The sequence below is a fragment of the Empidonax traillii genome, unplaced genomic scaffold (genome assembly GCF_003031625.1).
Source record: "Empidonax traillii isolate 1590-97213 ecotype Southwest subspecies unplaced genomic scaffold, ASM303162v1 scaffold4:size3804566, whole genome shotgun sequence".
Taxonomy (NCBI): domain Eukaryota; kingdom Metazoa; phylum Chordata; class Aves; order Passeriformes; family Tyrannidae; genus Empidonax; species Empidonax traillii.
Window position 1 is genome coordinate 868,898 of NW_020955197.1, and position 25,626 is coordinate 894,523.

General features: G+C 35.4%; 1 protein-coding gene across 21 annotated transcripts in view; it reads right to left on the bottom strand.

Annotated features, from left to right (window-relative positions):
* The window catches only part of MEF2C (myocyte enhancer factor 2C), a 136,189-nt gene that overhangs the window by 80,749 nt on the left and 29,814 nt on the right, over positions 1-25,626 (bottom strand). The window contains exon 2 of one of the 21 annotated variants that reach the window (XM_027877716.1): positions 931-1,035. The exons of the other annotated variants lie outside the window; for them this stretch is intronic. The gene's annotated coding sequence lies outside the window, so the exon portion shown is untranslated. The remainder of the gene's footprint in view (positions 1-930; positions 1,036-25,626) is intronic. 21 annotated transcript variants of the gene reach the window in all.

Sequence of the window (25,626 nt, forward strand, 5' to 3'; positions counted from 1 at the left end):
GATTTAATTGTTAATTATTATGCAACCTGAGAGAACCAGAAGGAGAAGACAAATTGTGTTAGGTCATATGTATAAACCACACAATTTGCAAAGAAACATAAATTTGTTTCAACAGGCCATGGGTTGTTTTCTTGCATGGATGAAAAAAATCTTCCATTTGCTTTTTGCTTACTTCTCTAATGTCAAATATAAGCTTTCAATTGTTGTAGCAAATTTATTACCTTTAAAAAAATAATTTCTGCTATTCTTACCACTACTAGAGAAAATTTGGGAAGATTTTGGTATTCCCTACATCTGTCTTATTATTTTACACACACACACATATATCCATCAAGACAGTGCTTCAAGTGCTATTCTTACTATGCTTTCATGTATAGTTCTATTTATTGAATTAGCACATATGCTAAACAAACAGTTGAATTAATTCCTAATCAATGAGATTCAGATACGTAAATCAAGACATCTTATGCAAGGGCTATAACATTCACAGGCTGGTAATTTCCAAGTCAAACAGAATGTCAAGACCGCTGGAGACCAAAAAACTTGCCATGGCTGCTTTAGGTCTTCACCAGTGTTCTTAACACCTTTTGAAAGTTCTTGCCAGGTTAAAAATTGCACTATTAAGTATTTAAAGTTCCTCTTAACTGATAAATTATTTCCCTAACACTAATAAAGCACATTGACTAGAAAAGTTGAATGTACTACAAAATTCAAATAGCACTGCAGGCTTTCACCATCCAAGAGAATTTAAAAAGCACTTTGTTGACGTACCTCCACATAAAAGAAACCTTCCAACTTAATGATAAGGTTACATGCAAACAAATTGCATTTAAAGAAACACTGTGTTAGACGCTATTGTGTTATAGTCATCTGCATTTTTTCTTTTTGCAAAGCCAAACAATAAAAAAAAAAATAAAACAGACTGCTTACAAAAAGAGGAACTTCATTTTTGGCGGGCTTCTGTTCACTAAATGATTTGGCAAAGGCAGTGGTAGCTGACAGAAGATTGATCTGAGCCTTGAGAAGGGCAAAGAGCTAATCGACAAATGCAGCAGATCACTTGACTGGTCTTGCCTCTTGAACACTCACACATAGACATACAGACACACACACATACACACACACATGCACACCCACTATCCCTGCTCTGCAACACAGAAGAATCTTGACAGAATGGCAGGAAACACGCACAGAGCGGTCAGGGAAGGATATGATGTCAGTAACCACGAACAATAAAAGGTGTAAAGGTGCTTCCTTCCCTAAACTGTTCCAGAAGTGCAAAATGGGAACCAAAACTCTCCACTTCCTTCTCCAAGCAGAACTGTCTGAATCTGCTCTGCTGCAAACCCCAGACAGAGTCCTTTGAGCAATTACACCAGGGGCAAGAAGAAGTATCAAAACAAGACAGGAAAAGTATTTAATTTATAAACAAGAAGGCACACAGAGAAAAACAAAGTTAAAATGTGCTAGAGTGTAACATTTTCATGGTTGCTTTACAAAAGAAACAAACTTGCCATAAAGATGTCCCTGTTCCATTAAGCAGCTTGCATTTTGAATGGAGTACCTAGGTTAAAACCCAGAAAAAAAATTTTTTAAATTATCCTGATATAAGGAAGAAGAAAAAAAAAAAAGCTGTCCCTCTTCTCTCACCATTCTTTTCTTGATGTTAGAAAAGTAAGTTTTAAGGTGTATGAAATCTTTTTATGCAAGCCTGTTTTCTCAAATGAGTTTTGAATAATTGTCTAAATAAAAAATGTGAATAAACTAAGTAAAACACATCGGCTACTTTTCTGATGAAAAATTAGCTGCAAAAACTGCAACACAAATTGACAGTGGGGAATTCATATTCAAATAAAATGGTCAGTCAAATGTTTTCTGTAAAAACCCTGGTTGACTGTGTTCCACACACAGACAAAGACAGCTACATAGCGAAGAAAAAAAACAGAGCATACTGTAGCAATTGAAGATATCACTCATTTTGGGTCTGTCACCTTGAGCTGGATATAGTTTCAGGAAATGCAGAAAAGGGTGAAAATAATGATAATCTATCATGTTATCTGACTGAGATCAGTTGACATTAAAGATAGAAGTGGTTCTTCACATTCACATGGTAGTTTGGCTGCATGGTCATTACAAAAGACAGTTTGGACCATTACCAGAAAGGTTATGATAAAATTATATATGTTGTGTCATCATCATGGCAATACATCAGTAAAGCAGCAGTGGCATGATCTACAGTATGGTTATCCAGGCAGATAGCCATGCAGCAAATGAATCTGAGTCATCTTAAGCTTTCAAACATCTGTCCACAACACTCAGATTTAGAAATGAAACATAACCTACACTTATGTGTTTCGATCGTATGGACAGGCTGCCATAGGAAAAGACTGGAAGGGAGTTAATTTTAATCTACTAAATTTAACTCTCGAGAATCATGCATTTTGCTATAGGAAATATAAATGAAACATTTAAGCCATAATGGATATATTGCAACAAATGAAGTACTAAAGCCTACTAGAGAGACAGTAAGTCAAACCAAGAAAAGCCTGTACATGAGGAAAATATTTCTAACCTTTAACTACCAAAACTTATTCATCTTTTCAGTTATCTAACCTCATTCTTGCCTTATGGTATGAATTTAATTTATAATGGAGAATAGTTCAAGTTCTCCACCAAGGCAGGAGAAAAATGTTCATAAACTTGCTAATTGAAAAATCATTCCCTATATGTAAGTTGTTAGTTAAAGGCTTTAGAGAAAACTAGAATCATTTGACTCAAATTCATATTTCACTAAATTTGCTACTGATTTTGAAAGCATCTGCTGGATTTGTAAGATTATTTCAACTGATAGTCCAGTTTTTAGTTAATGTGTTCATGCGTAAAGGATAGAAGAATGTGTTTAAGTCTGAACTTCCAGAGTTATACTTTATTTACTTTTCATGTTTATATTTTACCATATTCCCAATACAATGAAAATATAGCCATGAAGCACAGAAAATTCCTCTTGCAGCCAAGTTACTGACTTGTAATCAATACCATTATTTGTATGCCTTGGAAGTATCATGAGAATTTCTAGCATTATGATTTTTTTTTTTTCAGTTTTAAGTTCTGAAGACTAGTTGTAAGAATGCTTCAGATAACTGTGGTCGTTGTAGCTTGTAGGTCAAAAATAGTACCAAGTTATCTCACAGAGCAAGAACTTGTGCAATGTGAGTGGAAGTGTTTCACTTGCTCTTGTTTTGCAAAGTTCCTCTGAAAAGTTTTTTGGGCTAACTAAGCATCATTGCCGACATAGTGGAGAAGATGGCACTTCCTAACAGTAACCCAACTTCACTATGTCACATACCCTGAGTTTTAAGAGACTGAGTTATCAATACACTGAATACCCAGTCTGTAGCCACCTCTCAGTCCACATGAAAAAGAAAGGAGTGATTTTATCTTACTTTCCAGTTGAGAGGCATCTACCCAGCACAGTGAAAGGAGGATTTTCTGAATATTACATGCATGTTATACCAAACCTGACAAAAACCATGTCAGGAGGCCAAAGGCCTTCCAAGTGATTGTGGAATTTGCCACAGATAGTGAGTCATTCCTTGCAGCTGTGCACCAAAAGAAGAAGAAACCAACAGCAATCTAGATGAAAACTGATTGCCTCCACCCCAGTAAGATACGTGCCTGCTATGCTTGATGAAGAAACGAAAACTTGGTTAAGTTAAAACATTTTTGAAGAAGATGGCCATGACGAAGAAGAATATTTGATTTGTAAAGCAAAGAATGCATACTTTAAGGAAAATAAAATGCATATTTTAAGGAAAACCTTTAAGTGAAATGCTGTTATAAAATATGTATTCGTGAAGAGTCGGTTTTAAACTACAATGATTAGTAGGTGGTATTCCCATGTCTACTATCACCCAGAAGAAAAAAATGGAAAGTAAATAGTTTGGAGAAAAAGTTCATAGGTTTATGATTTGGTTCATGCTGTAGCAGCTAGATAGACATAATGGGAGTCTGACCAATATATATGGAATAAGATCCATTACATTCTTCAGAAACTGTCTCAAGCACAGAAGTTTATTCCATTAGACAAGCTGACAATAAAAGGGAAAAAAATAAAGAACTGAAAACTGAATCCCCTAATTAGTTTGAAATGGAGACAGTACCTAGGAATGGGAACCTGTCTGAAAATGGAGTAGGGAAATTGGACCTCTGCAAATCCAGCTAGGAGACTTGACAGTTTTGAGATAATAATTTGATTGGTTTTCATTATAGTTAATAGATGTGTAATGAATATCAGGAAAGGTTTTACAAATTCAGTCTGTCATTTACTGAGCTGGAGAAGAGGAAGCAGTTCAGTAGTCAACTGGGTAAGATTTAGCACCTTGTGAGTTGAAAAGGTGTCTTAGAGCTACTCTGATCTGGGTCTACCTGTATTTAAAGACATCTTGCATACCAGGCATGCAAGTGTGCTTACAGTTTGGAAGCCGCCTTATACACAAATACAAAGGATTTTACACAGTGTTGGCTTATTACAGAAAAAGTCTAGGATCTCTAGAATTGAGTCATTGCATCACCTGAAAGTAGCCTCTGATGGTGGTTAGACCTAGATGTACAGATTTGTTACTAATGCATGTATGTGAGGAAGTCTGTAATGGCCAGTCTTCGCGAACGAAGAACCGGGGAAGGTCTTTACACCTTCCAGCCTGCGCATTGGATTTTTTAGGTGAGACACAGTGTGCGCGGAACTGAGCCCACCCTTTAATCCTGAGGTTCATCTGCCGGGGCCAAGCACGCTTGGACGGTGGCAGCGAGGTCCTCAGGACGTAGATGGATTGCCTTACAGGGCTAATGAGCTCCATCTGCCCGGGGAGGGGCCCCGACCAGGAATCGAACCCGGGTCTCTGCAGTGACAGTGCAGTGTCTTTAGTGAGGAACTTAAATCCCAAAATGGCTTTCAGGAATCAGGGGATAATTCCAGGTATTATTGGAAGAAGCTAGGTACTGCAAATATCAAATCATAGTCTGAACTTGGGCAAAAGTGCTTGGCAATGCTGGTATCAGTAGCAGACAATTTTAGATTGTCCTCTACTGAAAAAAGTATGGATTGATTCTCAGAAGGATCCTTTTGTACCGGATTTTTGAATACTTTCTGCTTAAAATTTGATGAATTGAAGAAATGCAAGGAAGCTGGGTACATGCACTTAGACAAAGGAGCTGGAGCAGTGTCTGTACTATGGTCAGTGATGAGTCTGGAAGCAATAGATGGAGCAGATGGAGAAGAGAATTAAATTTTGGATAAACAGGTGGACTTATTGATATCTACACAGACCTGGTGTCCTTCGTCTTCATCCAACAAGCTCCAGAGAAATTTTATACTCTCTGACCCAGGATCCTACCTTTTCTCACTCAAAGGGTACTGTAATCATGCCTATCTGTTTTTAGCAATGCAGCTGAGTTCTCCTATTCCAGGTTTGTGCTGCACCACTACTTCATCCCTGTGAGGAGGAAAAAAGACTTGGATTGTAGAAACCTCATAAACATATTTTGAAAATGGATGTCTTGAACATTTGCAAATTAATCATTTCAGGAAGTTTTTACAGAAAGGAGAAAGCTTTTAGAAACAGAATTTTTGTGGTATGGATAAACAGGACAAACCAACCTGTCTTTAAACTACTGACCAAATAAATGAGTGAGTAGTGTACTTGGTTCAAACACTAAGCTGAAAATTAGGAGGGATCATTTAAGGAAGTAGAATAGGGAAACAATTGAGGATGAAGATACCTTAAAACTGGGAACATAGGTGTAGAAATTAACAAAAACTGAGATGTGAATAAGTCCCTCATTAAAAGAAAATATATACCTCTACCAGAGAACAGATTCCATAGAAATATTGTGAAGGGGTTAATAACAGGAATCTTTCCAATATAACCAAAGTAAGTGACAAAAATTGTCAAGATAAGGCTTGAATGAAAGTAAAACCATTTCAGGTTAGTGATGGGAAATATCCTGGCAGGAAAACTGTATAAACATGTTAAGGTGGTAAAACATTTTTACTGAATGGGAAGTGTGGCCCATGGTGTTGACATTTTAAGATAAATTTGAGTAATGGATGGAAGATGAAGGAGATAAAAGGAATAGGATTATTGCTGGTAAGCATAACTTCTGTGCTCCTATAGTCCTGAATACTTGAAAAAATATAGAAAAGAATGATCTTTTAGGAGTTTGTGATTTGTGTTGATAAGGAGAAGGTGAAAATTTTGAGATATTGGGAGAGAGCTCAGTTATAGAAAATACAAAGAGTAGAGCTTGGAACAAAAATTAACAGGCTTTGGAATAATGGCTGATGGGATAGGGAATTCAAACATTAATACCTGATAACAGACATCTTGCTGCATTTAGAGATATAATAAAACTTTGTAAACAAAAAGTATTATGGAAATATTTGAGTCAATTATCAGTTTCCCTGCCCTAATGCCAACAACTCTGATTTTGGCTCAATTCAAAATGCCTAAAAGGGACAAAGTCTCTTAAGCTTGTCCTTTAATGTCGTTCAACTTCCTATCAGAAAAATTAAGTAATTAAAAATGAGAAGATTCATGCAGGTGTCCCTGAGCCATGGAAATTCCTCAAATAATAAGATAATACCTATTCAGGTTTGAAAAATTTGATTATAATGACTCAGGTATTTATTTATTTATTTTCCACTATTAGATATTGTATGATGCAACCAGTCACCTAAGCCCGTCACTGACTCACCAAAGACGGAATCAATCTCAGGCAGACATCACCTAAAATGTAGAGAATGGTATGGATTTCTATGTAGCTCCTCTTTTTTAGTAATACAAACATGAGAATAGATTGACCACTAGTAATGGAGAAGAAGTCAGACTCGCTTTATAAGCAGAGTTAGTACCTCATGTAGACTAACCAACGTGGAAAAAATAAATTGTTTTTATGGTGTACAATTCTGTTGCTCAATGTACCTCAAACTCATCCTTTTATTTCAGTTACAGGAGCTGGAAATTAAATATATTAACTATATCTAGAAATCATCTCTTATATATGGTGTTAGACCATCTCAGCTACAACTATATTATCCCAGGAATAAAATGTTGGTTTTCCTACACCATAGACCTAAACACATAACATTCACATGTAAATACCCTTATTAGCTTTCTAATGTAACCTCACATCCATACATCCTTCATCTGGTATTTTATTTCTTAAAGGGGAATTATTAGATACAGAGATTTTTTTTTTTTTGTATACTCAGTTCTAGAAACACACTTTTTGTTTTAATTCCTGATCTTCTCAGAAATGTCAAGAATTAAATATAGTTCTTCTCAAATGTAGACTGCACAACATTGTGGAGAGCTGCTGAGCTGCAAACAGTTTATTCATTTTGTGTGAATGCTAACATGATCAATATGATATAAAAACTATGACAGTCCCTGAACTCAACTGCTTGCCCAGAGACAGCTGCAGGCTTAAAATGAGGAGAAGGAAGTAGAAGGAGAAAAAAAAAAAGAAGGCAAGGGAAATATATCAATCTTCCCAATGACCATGACAGCTGAAAATCTACATCGTTAATGCTTAATTTTTTTTTCCCAAGGACAAAAGGAGATGAAAGTATGTCAGGTACATAATAAGGCTAATAAAAAAAAAAAAAAAAGATAGTACCTGCATTTCACTGCAGAGGGGTGAGGAATCACCTCTGTGCAATATGTGTCCTTTCTAATGGCAAAGCTCATAAATTAGGACAGGTTGCTGCTTTTAAACATATAAAATACACACTTTTTAAATAGAAACACATTAATTCAGAATAGATCTGCTCTAAAAAAAAGGAAAAAAAGAAAAGTACAGTGGCAGTATAGCAAAGTAGCATGATTACAAAGATTTGATATCTTTTACAAGCCACATGATAGGACATAAACCTTGCACATATATTGTCTTGTGCCTCATGTCTGGAATTCTGCATGTTCAGGAGGAAGCATCTGTTGGAAAAATGGAAGGTTCTGACTACCAAGAAATAAAGTATGTGGCCATATCTGTTAGTGTTAGCACACCATAAATCAGTTGCTGAAGGTATTTACTTTCTACCTTCTGTTTGCATCTTGATAAGAAGGATCTCTCTATGCTGGAAGATGTAAACTGAATTCCCACTGGTCTGGACCCAGAAAAAATGCATAAACAGATAAGGCTGCTTACAAGAAAAGAAAGGTAGCATGGAATTTGCTATGTAAAAAAAAAAATGTTAAAAATTATGGGAGAAAAAACATTGCCTGAAACAACTGGTTTATGCTATCTGCTCAAGAAGAAATTTTCTGTTGTTCTGGATTAGTGGGATACTCTACAAATTTATTGCTGTCCTTGGTGGGGGACAGACAGGCAAGCAATAGATATATTTCTGTTAACAATATTCACATGAAGAGAGAGAAAGAGAGAAAAGGGAGAAATCTAAAGTATACAGCACACTGAGGAGTTATGCTGTGATATGACAAAGAGCTAAAAGAACTGAGGCTTTGTTTCTGCATTAGTTACAAAGACATAAATAGCCTCATCTACTTTAATGCACTGTTCAACCACATCATAGTTCACATTCAGTTTTCGAAAACTGTGCTAGGTAACTAATTCATACTTTCCATATAAGGATTTGATCTTCTAATTTTTCACAGAATTGGAGTCTAACAGCTTTAACCTCAAGATCTGTAAAAGCAAAATTTCTACTGAAAGGGATGGTGTTTACCACAGAGGTGTATCTACCACCGTCTATAACTACAAAAGCCACAAGTGAACATCATGCCCTGCTTACTGTAATGGCCAGTCTTCGTGAACGAAGAACCGGGGAAGGTCTTTACACCTTCCAGCCTGCGCATTGGATTTTTTAGGTGAGACACAGTGTGCGCGGAACTGAGCCCACCCTTTAATCCTGAGGTTTGTTTGCCGGGGCCAAGCGAGCTTGGACGGTGGCAGCGAGGTCCTCAGGACGTAGATGGATTGCCTTACAGGGCTAATGAGCTCCATCTGCCCGGGGAGTGGCCCCGACCAGGAATAGAACCTGGGCCTCTGCGGTGAAGGTGCCACGTCCTTAACCTCTAGACCACCAGGGGCTCCCGCCCTGCTTACTGAACTTCTGCTGTAACCACTCCATTAGCACATGCATCTGGATTTATTTAATTCTTACATATATAAGACACACTGTATTTGTCAGTACTCAATGTAAAAAGTCAACATCCTTGACAAATACCAGAAGAAAATAGACATATATAACGTTCTTAATTTGCAGAGGAAAAATATAGTGGAATTTTCTTAATAGTCGCCATTCTATCTTGAATGAGCTTTTGTTCTTCTAAACAGATCATTGCCAGCACTGTTCAGTTTATTATCTTAAAAGCATGATGAAAAATAAAAACATAATCAATAAAAAGATACATTAGCTAAATCTTTTTGTGGCCTTGAACGCACATTATGTTTTCTCAGAAATGGCACTTTTCGAGCTCTATTGATATGTAAGGTGGTTTCTGATGAAATATATTTATAGAAACAGGCAGCTGTGGGAAAAGTAGCGGGCAGCATAGTGTAAAGAATTGGATTCAAGGTTGGGATGCAGACATGGTTGAGATCTTCTCCCTCTTCTGCCAGAAATATTTCATGTCACCTTCATTTTCTACTCAGTTTCTCTGTTGGAAACCTAGGGATAAGAAACCTGTAGATTTGCTTATGCAAATGTTCTGAGAACTAAGAACAGGGAATATTTATTTCACAATAGAGAAATTCTGAGTGCTTTCAGTCAATATACTATACTTCTCATCTGGTATAATCAGTGAGCATGTAAACAAATAAAGAAGACAATGTAGCAACTTTAAAAATGTGCAAAAGCAATGTTAAGGGCAAGATTATGATCATAAAAATATCAATATCTCTATTTAAAATCACTAATTTCAGAAGTTATAATTATCTTGTATACTAGTGTATTTATATATGCATGTTGTTTTAGCTCTATCATCCTTTATGCTAATGTACATCTTGAAATAAAGATATTTGACAGTACTGTCATATAAGGTCCAACATGCTAGACAGCAGATTCATCAATTTCCGGTTTCCCTCTCTCTCTTACAGCATCCTAATCAACCTAATTAAAGCTTAGTTCATATGAAACCTCAGATGACAATTTGTTTAACTCTATCCCACTGTGATCTTTTTATAAAGAGAATTAAATTTGATCTTCTGACAGCAATTATTAAATGATCCCAACTGGCCCCAATTAAGACACATGGCTCATAGGCCTCAAAATCCAATAAAGTGCCAAGCCCTCTCTATCACATGTATATCTCCCTTTACCTTGCTTTATTTTCTTAAAGCCAATTAAGCTCATCTTAGCAAGCAGATCTGAATGCCAAGCTACAATGCATCAGTTTACTTTCAGTGACATTCTGAAATGGAAATAACACACTCAAAATCATCAGTTTGAAACCCCTCTCTGACTCCATTCACCTCACTTTAATGCTCTTCCCTGTGCTTATATCCTACAAATGCTTACTCATAAAATACTGCCTTCAGCGAGTGGTGACTAGAGAAACATATCCATGGTCTGAGTTTGGCACTGCTTACAGTCCTCTTTAGAGCAGCACATCTCTTCTGTAAGCATTTCTACTTGGTTTTCATCTCTCCATTTCAGAAATTCAAAGAAATGTGATGTTTGTGTAACTTCTGAGGTTAACCTTTATTGCCTTTAATTTGTGCTCTAATTTTTCCACACATGTTCAGTGGTGTTTTGTGAAGAAATGTTCCCATGATTTCATGCAAGGCAGGTAGCCCCAGGATTTGGAACTCATTGATTGTGTGGTACTCCAGGGAAATAGCTGAATTAAAACCACTCTCATGAGACTTAAGTAGCTTCCATACACATCTGGCTCTTCTTATTCTAAACTCTAACACTTGTCTGGAAACTTAATCCTCATCTTTTCTCTGAAGAACAAATGGGACAGATTTATCTACTGCCACTTGGTTTAGGTCAAAGCTGATCTGAGTGGTGTTCTGCTAAATTAATTGCAATGTAATTGATACTGTTTGACACAGTTTTATGACCAGACTGCTCTCTCAGTATTAAAATATGTAATCTTTTTTTCTGCATATTCACCCTAAGTACAGTTTTTAGTAAAAACATATTAAAATACAGCACACAATTTCAGCCTCAGTATTTCTAATGAATCATTATATAAAATAAGGTTTTGTGCACAAGTATTATCAAAAGACTAAGTACCAAGTAAAAAAGCAGCAACATTGCTTCCATTGTGGTGATTTTTTTTTCTCCATTTCCCTGATTTACATACTGAACAAATGTAAGCATGATTTTCCCTAAATACAAAAAAGACAGAAAGACACTAACTTTCAGTACACAATTTTCTTTACTAACAGGAAGATGTGCAAGTTTATGTAAAACATAATTAGAAACATTTCCTGTTGAACTGGGAAAAATACTTTTTTTCAGTAAAAATTTAAAAAATTAAAGTGATGCCAATCACTTTGGAAATAAAATAATTTTTTTCAGTACTTTTAAATGTTATATTTAAGAATTAAAGAAAAATATTGACTTCAAAAAGCAGGCAGCATCTCTGCTTCTGGAAATGCTATATGGCACCAATAAATTTGAATGCTAACATGCAATAACAGTTGAAAGAGAATTTCTAATTAGACACTGAAATGCCTGAATGTTAAAAAAGATTTCGATATACCATACTGCTAATTATTTCTCGTATTCTAATAATCCCATACAAGATGTTAATTTTATCTCTTTTGCTAAAAACGGCAAACGCTGTAACAGATTTAGTGCAAAGAGCTGAAAATATCCTGTGGAAAAAACTCTGTACAGAGATCAGATCACCCAAATCCTGCTATTACTCAGCACTGCAGTGACGTGCAGATGTTTGTAGTGGTTTAAGGAGCCGGTGGGGGCTGGAAACTCTACATACTCAACTCCAACATGATTGCAATTGAACCTCATCAAAGTAAGAGCTCATAATTTGTCACAGAAAACAGCCAATTAACATATGTTAGAAAAAGGCTCCCATAAAGATAATATATGATTAATGATCCAATGCAGCTGTCACAAATCAGAATTCTGCATTTGAAAAAGAAGTATCAGCCTGCATGTCTGAATGTTTACATGGACAATGGATATTGTATTTTAAAAAGCTACAATGGAAAAAGCCCCTAGTTATAGTATTTGCTCCAGGTCTGGAGTTAGAGCTTAGGGAGATCCAGGTAATATAGCATCATTTACAGCTCTGTCTCTTTTCCTGTAAATAGTTACGACCGTTGTCAAAACACAACCACTATTTTGTTTTAGTGCTGTTTTAAAAGACAGACCTTCACTGTGAGGGAGGTGGCCTTCTCTGATGCACTTTGCTACCAAAAATGCACTGTAAAGCTGTGCATTGTAGCCCTAGGGTCAGCGCTGTGATCCTGGCTATTCAAACACATAGTGAAACTGCATTTGAGTGAAACTGCACCCCAGCCAGTCCTGTTATTTCACATTTACAGTGGAGAAAATGAAATCTGAATGCTCCCTGCAGCTTTAATTTAGATAGAGGTTGATTTAAAATAGTTTACACATACTTATGCATGGAAAGTGAAACCTGTTACTTTATTAAGACAGAAGGCTGACTGTGATGCCTATTCTGAACAAATGTCTCTACTCCCTGTATTTTGCACGGCAATATTTTAATTACCGAAACACTTCATAAATAAGCTGATATTTTTTACAAACCATTATGCATTTTTCCTCATATCATTTGGGATTATATGTGGCAGTCGGTAAACTCTTGAAGCGACTTGAATAGTGCCCTGTTTGAATGTGTGTGCATATGTGAGCGTGTGTGTCCTTGTCTTGACATGGTGTTGTAAAAGGAAGTGCTTCCTCTTTTCTGTTTGAAAGAGACCCAAGAAAAACAAAGTTTTGAAACTCAGTAGTCTGACTGGACATTAATCAATGTATTTTTAAAAATGCCTTAACTCCTATTCAGTCATACATAATCTTATGTTGATGGATAAAAGCGGGGACAAATTTTAGTCACTGCTAACAAAGAACAACATTATGGAGGTGGTATTCTCCAGAAGTGAAATTTGATGATTTTAAGCGCCTTTTCTCATCTCTAAAGTTCTTCAGTGATTCAGAAATGCTGTTTCCATTAATGTCACAGGCTGTATTTCATGTCATCATCATAAGTTAATTCTCTTACAACAGTATTTATTATACTGTTACTGAAGTATCTGGCAACTTCAAAGCTATGGTTTCACAAGCCCTGAATAGGCAGAGACTTTTGAATATGCTAAAACATAATGTGCCAAGAAGTCAAAAGGAAAACCTAAGTGTTTAAAGCTACTCATGTGTGCAAGACTGCCTCAAAAAGATCAAAAGCACTGATATTTCTGACCCATTTACACGGAGCAACTCTGGGTAATGCTTTTTAATATTCCTCACTATGTCACATTATGATAAAAAAATAATCTTTGTGAATCACTGTCCCTTTTAGCAAAACACTTTGAATAATGCTAAGGTTATGCTGCTGCCTTTTTCCCCCCCCCCCTCAGGAGTGTGTTCATTGATTCCCAAGCAATCAGTAATATTTTTGATTAAGATCTCAGAAATAGCTGAAAATCCCAAGGCTTCTCTACTATTGAAACTTCACGTCTTTGGTTGTCCCCAACTAATGACAGTAAACTATGCAGCCTCAAGCTAAAGAGATTCATTTCAATTTTGCAATGAATAGATAAAAAGACTGGACAAAATACATTCCATATCTGGTACATTGTCATGTCTATAACATAAAATATACTTTTGGCCCTAGAGACAGTTTGAGAAAGGAATAATATTTGATGTGTAAAACGGGCAGTACTTAACAAATAATGAAATAACCAAGAGTCACATGAGAACTGTATAATTTTTTCTCATACTTTTTTAAAAATAAATGCACATGTTTTGGACAAGAAAGATTCAAGTTTCTTATTTTTTCCTGATAATAAGCCTGCTTTAAAAAACTACTTGTAAGAGTAACAGTAGAATAATTAAAAGCTAGTTCTTAATTGCATGGAAATATTGTGTAAGGGTGATTTCCTTGTCTGTAAAACTAAATTTCCCCTCTTCATAGGTAAAATCAAATAATTTTACAATTAGAACATGCTCAAGTGACCAGTAAGTACCAGTGCACTGCTATTAAGCAACATATTTTTCAAACAAATTTATTAAATTGTTCTGCTATTTACTTATCACAATCCCTCTAGGTAAGAAATCTCCAGCATATTTTTTTTTTTACTTCAGATATAACAAATTCTTCATGATGAAATACCTTAAACATGTTCATCCTGCTATCTGTCTATGATGTACTGCAAAAATAAAAACCATCTGAGTCAATAACGGCTTCTACTAAATGGAAATGTCGACAGTAGGTCATAACCTAATTCAAAATTTTATAGGTTTTGTTACAATTATTTAAAAATTTTTTATCCCATTTAAATAAAAGATAGATATTCTGATGCCTCTCTGATAAGTCCACTGGTTGATGCTGCTGAGGAGAAATGAGCTACCACAATGCAGAAGGTTTTAAATCCTCATAGATTACAGTAATGTTATCCAATAACAAAGCATCACAAAAATGAAGCACAAAACTTTCAGATAGAAATAATAATGATCATAATTATAATAATGATAATGAGGATGATAATAACATTAATAATAATAATGATAATAAAGACTCTGTATGAGCCATGTTTAATACAAAGGTATTATTAATGTTACCTGGAGTTGAACATTGTGGAGTCAAAGGCTTCATTATATGATTTTGTATGAAATAACTATAGAACGCATTGCATATGTTCAGGTATAACTTAGGAACTTCAACAACTACAGCTTTCCTTGTTAAAATTCCAAAATTACTGAAAATTTAAAGGGATATCTTCCAGTAATTTTAATCATCCAACATTTTCCCATACCAGCTCATGGATTTACTTTTCAACACCAGCTGCCTGAGACAAGAACTAAGAGATTTATTTTTCATCTTAGAAGATCTTGCTGCTCAGTTGTCATTTTTTTTGGCTCTAATTGATGGAAGTAACTCTCTTGCTGGGTTACAAGTTTAGTGTGGTTTCGGGGCTGTTTTTTAGGCGAAACTTTTTATTTTTATACTTTTTTTTGTTGTTATTATCCTTTGATGTTAGATTTTCACATAATTTGTTCCAGTTCCCAGAGCAGTTTCTTCAGATGACAGCCATGCATTAGCATATCTGTAGCTCCTGCTAAAACCTCTTGCAGGGGTAAACAGAGACTGCAGCAAATCTACATGAGGTTGTTTCTCGACACCCCATGGATGCATGACTCTGGAAATAACCACTGACAGGACATGCACAAGACATTGCTGCATGGATTCAGGTGTGTACAGACTGTTGTCAGTCTTACAGTACAGTACCTTGTCTGCTAAAAAAACATGGAAATATGACATCATGCATTCTTTTGCTATTTTGGTTAAGCCAGTACATCACTCATTTCCCTTCACCAGTCAAAAATATGCTGACCACGACATACAGTGTCATGCCCATGATAGGCTGGTGTTAGAAGACTTTTAAGTATAGGTGTTTAGGACCACAAATCACTCCGCTCAACCTGGCTTGTCCAACAAAAAGCAGAAGAGCAGCAAGAAGAAAGTCTGGCACTACCTTGAAAAGACTAAGGGTTCCTCCAAAATTAAGCAGGGTTTGCACCTATCACAGACAAAGCATATGCCTCATCAAGGCATAAAGGAGAGTACTAATATTTGCCTGTTTGCCCAACCCTAAGTCAGTCCCATGCTCTGCTGGCATGTAAGAGGGTGAGATTAAATGCTCGTTTTTTTAAAGACTCGTCACCCTCAATTAAAGAGGTGTCAAATTCTCTTAACCTGTATAGTGTATGGTTAACTTTCCTGAGTCACTGCAGTCAAACCAGTATGTGCTGTGATCCTCTTGATTTCCACAAGCTAATCAGGGTCAAGCTGGGTCAGATTTATGTACTGCAAATTCTTTAGGACAGAGGCAATATCTTCCCACAAACTCCTACAGTACAAAAAATAACAGATAAAATAATGGGCCTTTAGTTATAAGAGTCCAAACCTGTGCAGGAAATACATGTATTAGAGTGTTTTGAAGACTCTATGCTAACAGAAAATAGAAATGAGTGTGTTACCAATGAATTGCATTGAAAACAATGGACTAAACCTAAAGGTATGATAACATTTCATTCTTGAGTGTTGTCTGAACAAACCTAAAATTGTCTTTCCATGGCTGAGTCTCTGTCCACTTTTGCCAAATAACAACACCGACTTGGAGTAGACTGTTTAATATTTGTTACTTGCAATATTTCTTAAGCTTGAAATTATAGTCTATAATTAACCAAGTTAGTCTTCCATTATCCAGGATACAGGTCACAAGATTCACTCATTTAAAATTCATTAAATTTTGGAAGGACATTTTAGATCCCAGGTTGCTGTCAAACCTGTATGAGAATGTAGTGATTTATTTGCTAATATTTTTATGGCGTTTCCTCCATGAATTTTGGTCATTTTTCAGGTGAAATTCATGGACCTTTCCACTTGACAGGGTAAAAATAATTTTGGAATACAGTAAGACCTAAAATTACATGTAAAGAAGGTATATTTTGAGCCTAGTGTCACTGAAAGAAAAGCACCTTGTGAAAAGTATGATAAAACACACTCAGTACATTAAGACCATCAGCAAGTAATTACATCTATTTTAGTCAATATCTATTGTGAGATTGATTTTTTATATGCATTACAAACTTGACTCCTTTGTGAACCATAGAATGAATACTAACATAAACTGTCACATTGGTTTTGACTACTGCTTGACTTTTTACATTTTAATGCAGAAAACATCATGTGGTGTTTCTATCTGCCATAGTAGGAATACATGCCATGCACATTATGAAACCAAGAAGTGTGAAGGGTAAATATATGCTTTGCATTGGAATGGTGGCTCATCTCAACAGTGCTGTGCACCTGTTGCAGTGTGAGGCGACTTCTTTGAATTCTTCCTTGTTCATGAAATAATGATCAGTAACAATAAGTAATTCAGTTCTACGTCATTCTTCTCTTCTGCCAGCTAGACCATAAAGAAAAAATTCATAGTTTGCATTTTAGGAGTAACTCTGTATTCTCTGTAACCAAAAATCTGATAATACTGTAGTATAACATTTTCCTCTTGCTGTCTTCAGTAAATCTAAAAGATCATTAAAGATTTAAAGCAGCACAGCCCTTCAGAAAATACATTCTACAACTTAATTTTTAATGTCTTGCTGCTTATCAGCGAGTTGACCTGATATTATGAAGCAGGTTACCTTGATCTTATTACAGCCTAAAGCCTCGGTTCTTTTTCCTTCCATGCATGTGTATCTTATTTCCCTTTTGCTGTCCAAAAAAGATAAATGCATTAGCTACATAAAATGAATGAGAACAGGAAAACACTTTGAAAATGTGTAATAAGGTTCCAACTTTGGCATATAATTTTAGGAAAACTGGAGTTTAAATGAGCATGATTTGAAGCATTCTGAAGAGACCAATCTTCCATTAGAACACGTAGAAATTTAAGCCACAGAAGAGCTCTGATTTGTTCAGTCATCTGAATTTCCTGGTGTCTTCCATCTTAGTATTTGAACTCATAGTAATGCCCATGACATCACTCCTTTTACCCTACCTTGTCTGTGTGCAATCATGTATTTCCTTTGAAAAAGGAGAAAAGTTCATCATTTTAGTTCTTCTTATACCAGTACACTAAAAATACATCCCTGCTGCCACCTTTTTAATTCTAATGCAATATTCTGGCTTTAGGCCACTAAAAAACATAATCTGAATATGTTAAAATTAATGATAGAAAAATACTGCAGAAGTAACCTTCACTTATGCACTCCATCAAGGGTGCTATGAAAAAGACTAAGACCAAATGAGAAACAGAGAATTTAGAGCAGCTTGTTTGAATACATTTGTTCAAGATAAGAAGGAAAAAGAAAATATGCATTTCTTTGTTAAAGGGAAAGATTTTTTGTGTCTAATACAGTAGACAAACTGTTAAAGGACAGTTCATCCTCCCACAAAGGTTACTTGTGCAATGTTGCCAAGGTCAGGGTCAGCCTGGGTTATCAGCCATGGACTGGTAAGTGCCAGACAAGCAAGATAAGCTGCCTTATTCTCCTTTCCACACTGCCTAACAGCCAGTTTCTAATTGCATGTTGAGGAACAGGTAACCGAGTTTCCCTCAAGTTTGAGATAAATGTTGCATTCTGACACACTTCTTTTTCAGTTGTATAAATTCAGACATATTTAGGGCATAAATCCCTCAAGAACAGTGACCAAAGTTTCCAAACAAGGGGGGAAATAATATTGTCATTCTTTAAGGCTAATTTTGAGTCAGCCCACTCTGAGTATTTTTCTAGTATAGAGATGCAACCAGCACTGAAGCACATTATCTATTATTTAATGTAGCAGTTTTATGCTTTTGATTTACAGCAGTGTTTTGGGAAAACAGTCTGAAACAGAAGAACGTAATATTTAGCCATGATCCGTAAAATGTGCTGTATATCTGTCCCAGTAATTGATCAATATTCTTACTGTGAGCATCAGGTATAGCATGACTAAGAATGAGTAGTATGTTCGTATTGGTTATTCAATCCCTGAACTGTAACAGAGCTATTTCTGCACTTTGAATAAAAATAGATTAACACATCTCTTTTACCATTTTGTATCTACGGAGAATAAATCATATAGCAAAAGAATGCATAGTATTCCATGATGCCACAATAAAATTTGCTCATAGGAACCAGTGCTATTAAAAACACCACATTCTGCTGGGATTGGGGTTCAAGGTTTAATGATTAAGAGTAAGTTACCCTTAAGACTATCTAGTAATGAGGATTTGTAAATTCTCAGCTTAATAATATGCAATACTTTTGGATTGTTTCAAGAATTATTTGGGCTAAAATGTTCCTTGGTATTGTCACTGACTGTAATCCATTGGAAGACTACTAAAAATAACAGGACCAAAAAGCATGTTAAAAAAGTTATCAATTTGCTGACCTTGCAGAACAAGGAGTTTGCACTGAATTTAAATTTAGAAAGACCTAAATATAAGGAAGTTAACTTCAGGTATGCATGTCAGCTTCCTCCATTTCCTTTTTTTTTCTTTTTTTTTTTTTCTGGAAATAACTAATTTGTAAAATTTGTCGTAAGAACAGCAAACAACCTACTATCAACCTTTTTATCCCTTAAGAGTAGCTTTCATTTTGTAATAATACATACAGTCTAGAAAACATTCTAAATATTGATAATTTTAATTGTATTATTTAAGTAACTTGCATCCATGAAATAGTTTAAAATGCAAAGGATTTAAACTAAGAGGACACCATCACACCACACAGTTAAGTAAAGTCTTAATGGAACAGCATTTTACTGTACAAAAATGATTGTAACATTGGTACAATAACAAAAAATAGTAAACTTGAACAAATGCATAAGGTTTTGCAGTACTATGGCTTGTAGCCCCAAACACACAAGCCTGAATGTATATGCCTACTTTGAAACACTTGAATAGTTCAGTGAACGCTGCAGAGCTCTTGCAACTAAAATTAATTACATAAGTAATGGTTAATATGAATAAAATCACAGATTGTGTTACTGCATCCCAGTAAGTCAGGCAAGCTAGTGAGAATCTGAAATCAATGAGTACATGAGAGATAAAAAAGCAAATCCATTATGCTGTTCATAAATCTTTGAACGATACAAGTTTGGTACACCTAAATAAAGTACTATATTCAGGTGAAAGGAGGTACCATCAGTGCACAGAAAAGTATTTAGAGTAATTTGGTAAAAAGCATCACAACCAATTCCACAACTTAATCCAGATGTCAAAAATGGAATTAACTATTAGACCAAAAATTCAGACATGGAACTGAAGAAAACAGTTTTGTTTATTGCACAAAGTACTTTATGAATGCTCTCTAGGGCAGAATCCATCTGATCTCACTGAAGCCATCAACATTTGGCATCTAGTCTAAGCTTCTTCAAACATAGCCTTATTACTTTATCATCAATGAAGACAAAATTTTGCACCATACAAACACAGCTATAAACATCTCACCCTAATTACAGGCATGATTATAGAAGTAGCAAGACAGACAGAAAGGCAAGCAGACAAGAGGATTCCTTTCCATCTAAAGGTTTGTACAGCTGAAGCGTAGTGACTTACAATGCAGAATGGGAAGAAGAAAAGGATAATGCCTTGTAAGGAAGAGGAATAAAGATTCAAATGCAATTTTTAAAAATACATTAAAGATAATAATGTCTTTTGTTTTATTTAGTAATTAATTATATTGACATATATAACTGTATATTAATATGGCAAAGCTCATGCCCTTGTCACAAATCATGAAACTTCCCCATTAAGAAGTCCCTCTCAGTAATTACACCACTAACATGCTTAAGCTATTTTACAAATAAGGGAACAAGAAAATTTAAAACATCTCCAATATGAATTATTGACAGCAATCAGAATAAATATGGTCTTAATAGAACTTATGCTGAACAATAATAATAGAGAAAAAATAGGTAGCCAAGAATGTATATTTAATTTTAATGTTTTCAGATAAGGATATATGGTTCAAGACAGATTTCCTGGGGGAGTTCCTTAACTGAAGGCCTATCACGGCAAAGGACATAACTTGCCAACCTAAGATGTGATGCTGAGACTCCTAAAATGTGCTATGGGGGTGGTGATATCTGTCAAGATGATATTTGTGGAGGAGTTTTTGAAAATAGCCAGGATCTAAACCATTAAGGATTTCAAAACTAAGAGAGCAAACTTTAAAATCAAACAGCTACTTCACAGCAGATGAAGCAAATGAGTTAAGGTACAAAGCGGATGATCATATTTGCTCAAGACAGGATGGGAGTGTGTCACTACATTCTGAACAGGCTGCAAGTGACAGAGCTGAGCTGCTAGAAGCCTTTCTAGGAGGGAATTACAATAATCCTCTCCATCAAGAAGGCATGTGCTGCTATTATGAGGTCATCGCAGGATAAATAAGGGTACTGTCTTCACCGAGCACACCACTAAATAGACATTTTTCATTCACTGCAGAAATCTCCACAGAAGAGAGGGGGATAAACTGGACATCAGAATTATTACTACGATTTCTTACTACACTCAAATGCCCCAAATCAGACCAGTGATGCGTAAAAAGAGAGAGCAATATCCTGAAGACAATGAATACACACTGTGAAGATTTGTGCTTCTGCTGTGGCCAAGCAGAGGTAAATGGCAATCCTGCCTCTGTGAAAAGATGAGTTACACTTGTGGAAACCCTCATTGCTCAAAGTGGGACAAAGTCTTTGATACTTAGCATTCCTACAACACTCACCCCAAGCACTCACTTCATGACATGACTCTGGTGTCTGCCAAACTAACTCTAAACATCAGCACTGCTTTGAAGAAGTGTAAAATATTTTACCATTAATCTGATAGCCTGCACCAGAAAATAGTTGGGTAATCCCAGAATCCCAGAATACTTAAATTGGAAGAGACCTCTGGAGATCTTCTAGTCCAACTCCCTCATGCAAGCAAGCAAATTAGCATTTGGAATATGACTGATTTCCCATGCTTATGCAAACTAAGACTTTCTTGCATTTACACATGTTGAATTGGCCTATAAACTGAAATATGTACTGTAAGTAACAGCACACAAACCCTCCTTTTGTTCTTAGATAATGAAAAACGCCAATATGTATATAATTAAAATGTGAGGGAGGTTGGTGGATCAAACTGTTTTAAGCTAAAAAAGCATTATTACATATATTTTGTAATACATTTATGTAACAGTTACATCTTGAAAGCGTATCAAATTATTCACATTATCCATTAATTAAAGCATTTAAAATTAAGCACTTATCGGCCCCCAATGAACAATAAGTAACTGCCTTAAAAGTGAAAGCTTATGTGACATGTACAAAACTTCTAGTAGTATGATTATTAAAAGTAACAGCTTGTACCCCTGCAGCCTGACTGTCTTTGAAAGAAAGTTCAGAATGGAGTGGGGGAATTAGCTGATGAACTTCTGTCAACTATAGCAGTAGCCTTCATGAATAATTCAATATATGCCCCATCCCCTCTATGTCTCAACAGAGTAACAGCTGCAGCTATCAAATGACAAGTGTTATTTTTTCAGAAGCTTCTGAAAATAGTACACTGATTATAAAATAATGTATATAATAAAACAAAATTTTCTTTCCCCACTTTTCACTTCTGACTTACAGTCACTGGTGAAGTTTTCCAGCAAAAGGAATAATTTTCAAATTGAATTTTTGGAGTTATGCAGCAGGTCTACAGAACCAGATGAGAAAAGAATTCTGGTCTTCTCTTAAAGACTCAGTCCTTTACCTTAATACAATAAGAAAATTCACCCAGATTACTGTGTCCCTAAAATATCATTCAGAACAGCTTCGTACATGAAAGTTACAAAATTCTGCCTTCATAATGTGTATTTTTATTGTGGCTTCATGAAAACATGAAGACACTTCCTGGTCCGAGGTTGTAGTATCAAAAGTTTTCTGTAATGTGCTCTACTTCACTGTGAAAATTTTGCACTTCAGGATGCCAGGAAATAGGTAGAACATGTTTGATGAATATTCTGATGCGGAATAGTTTCTCTTAAGCCAGTAAGACTCCAGTAAGAGGGGAGAAGAAGCTTAAGGAGATCTAGCACAATTTTCTTGATTATGCAACTAACTGCCCTACCACTGGTTCAGTTTAGGAGGAGAAATGGCTTCCACAGAGTGTCTTCTCTTACTGCAACAATTCAGAATATAAACTGTACAAATCTGCTTATGTATTTTTTTTATTAAGCAAGGTAGGCAAAGAAATCAAAACCAGGCAAACACTACTCAGAAAAAGACCTCCCACCAGGCCTTACTGCTTTAACGAAGAGATCTCTCAGATAATTTTGTTTAAACAAGGTGATTATTTTTCAGTCTTGAGAAAAGATTTTTCATACTTATTATGTAACAGTGGGTTTTTAGGGAAGGAAAACATTAGCTTAATATAATGCTGAAATAGCTACACACATAACTGTTTCCTGATTTACTGAGAAGCTACCATGTGTAGCACTTCTGACTGAAACCTGTAGTGGACAAATCTTTTCGATACAAACTGGAAGTCTGCTTGCTGCTTTGTTGTTTTTTTTTTTGTTTGTTTGTTTTTGTTGTTTTTAAAACATGAATATGTAATATTTTTGTCCATGACCCAGCTTCTGCTAATAGGAAGCATGCTTTATGCACAAGAGAAGAAAAGCTCTTTGCCTTGCATGCCCTAGATGGATATACACCATAAAAATTATGAAAATATCAAAGATATGGAAGCGAGCATGTTGCCAAAAGACGAAAGGTTTCTAAAACATCTGCTTTACCTTCTCGTAATAAACTGTTTCTTTTCTCAGCTCCAGAAATGCCCTGTCTCTTCTTATTCAACAAAACATTAATATCTTTTAGTGCTTTAGTCACCCAGTGGGTCTGGTATAGGCCTGACTTTAATTGGGATGCAAATTATTTAATTGACCGTTTGAATAAAAGCTTTCTTTGATTTTTTTTCTTTTTCCAGAATTGGAATTTTATGTCCTACTACTGCCTTGTTATAGAAACAAAGAAAGTAGAGTTATACAATGGATTGCAATTTATATTGCAACATAAAAGGCTAACTAAAGATTGTGTTTAGCTAAATGCTAAATTTCTAACACAAAGGTTTCATTTTGTCCCACCAAATGCTTTTCTACACAGTAAGAATCTACACAATCAGAAAGCTATAACGTACATTATGTTTTGAGCTGCTTACATTTCATATTTTCACATGTAAGTTTTCAAACAAAGCGGAATTATAAGACAAAGTGATCTGACTGTTCTTAGTTTCACATTTTTTTAGATAACAGAAATTTTTTTTTAGAAACACATAAATGCCAACTTAAAAAAAAAAAAGGTATTAGATAGCTGTGTGACTTGATCTTGTTTTAAGGTATTTTAGAAGTGTTATCACCTAAGGGCTGCTTTGACTTCAGCCATATTAGCACAGTTAACATGCTTAAATTTTCTAAATAATACAAAAAGTGCACTCAAAAACACAGTATTTTTCTTCAAAATAATAAATTTAAAATTAAAGTACTGTCTGTATTTTTGCCAAGGACAAATCATAACAGAAATAAAAAGACATAATAGAATTGAGCAAAGAATCAATTCCTGACCTTTTTATTTGTTGATTATCATGACAGGATTCAAAATTAATCATTTGCAAGGTGTCCCCTGCATGGCATAGATACACAAAAATTCTAAGATTTATGCAGGTGCAGCATGACTGTATATTACAGCCAAATCTGTCTGCTGTTTAAGAGCCAGCAGCCAACTCTGTCCCTATCCAGACAGTCTCTTTCTCTCTTAGACTGTGGATAGGAATAATTTCTTCTTAAGTAATGTGTTTGTTTGGGGACAAAGAGATTTTTAAAAAGTGTATTTTTAAAAAGCAAAAAATTCCAGATTAAACCAGTGATTTCACTAGGGGCAGTACTAGCCCAACAAATCCAAGCTGTCTGGATTACTGATGAAGAACTCTGCTCTACGAATTATAAATTTCTGGGGCCAGCTCACATCACAAAAATAGGCTGTCTCTGCTCATGAAAAGTCCACATCTAGGCTGATATGGTGAAAAAATCTGCTTCATCCTAGAAGAAAAACCTCCCAACAGAGGGTAGTTCTCCCACTGGAAACACACTATTGCCAAGGCACCAGAAAATATTTTCAAGGGAAAAGGCCTCAACTGTTCCACCTTGGGAATAGCAAGAAAATGTAATCTTATAGTATTGACTTTATCTGAGTTTTCCAGTGCATAATCATACATCATAATAATACCTCTAAGGATATTTTCCAGTTCTTTACATTACTGTCAAAGTGTTACCATAAAATGTAAACATATATAGGAGGTACTGACATATTCTATGTATTAGTTTATCTGAAAATACACAGATACCTGCAAACTATTACTTAAGTAACAATATCAATTCCCAAAACATTACTGGGAGACTGAGAATACTAGTGCCTATTCAACAGTGATGAAAATAAGGGGAATACCAAGCTATGTGCTCTACTCCATGCAAACTAAAACCTACAATGCTATGAAAAAGCAGCTCCTAGCCTATTGTTTTTCTGCTAATCATTTGACCAGCTTTCCTTACTTTTTTTTTTTTTTTTGTAACATCAGCTTTGTAAAATGAAAAAAAAATGAAAGCAAAACACCCTCTGGACTTCATATCTTCTTACTTGTAATGTATCTACAGCTAAGATCTGCACTGATGTCTGAAACCTACTCTGAAACGGCTTAACTTAAGGAATAGAGTTTTATATAGTAAGTCTACAGCTTTAGAATTTATTAAGCAATTTTGAGTTTCCAGTGTTTAGCATTTGAATCTAAAAGCAATATAGTGCTATGCTAAGCTGTAGTTCAGTTAATTTTTTTGTTTGTTTGTTTGGGTTGTTTTTGGTGTTTTTTTTTTTTACA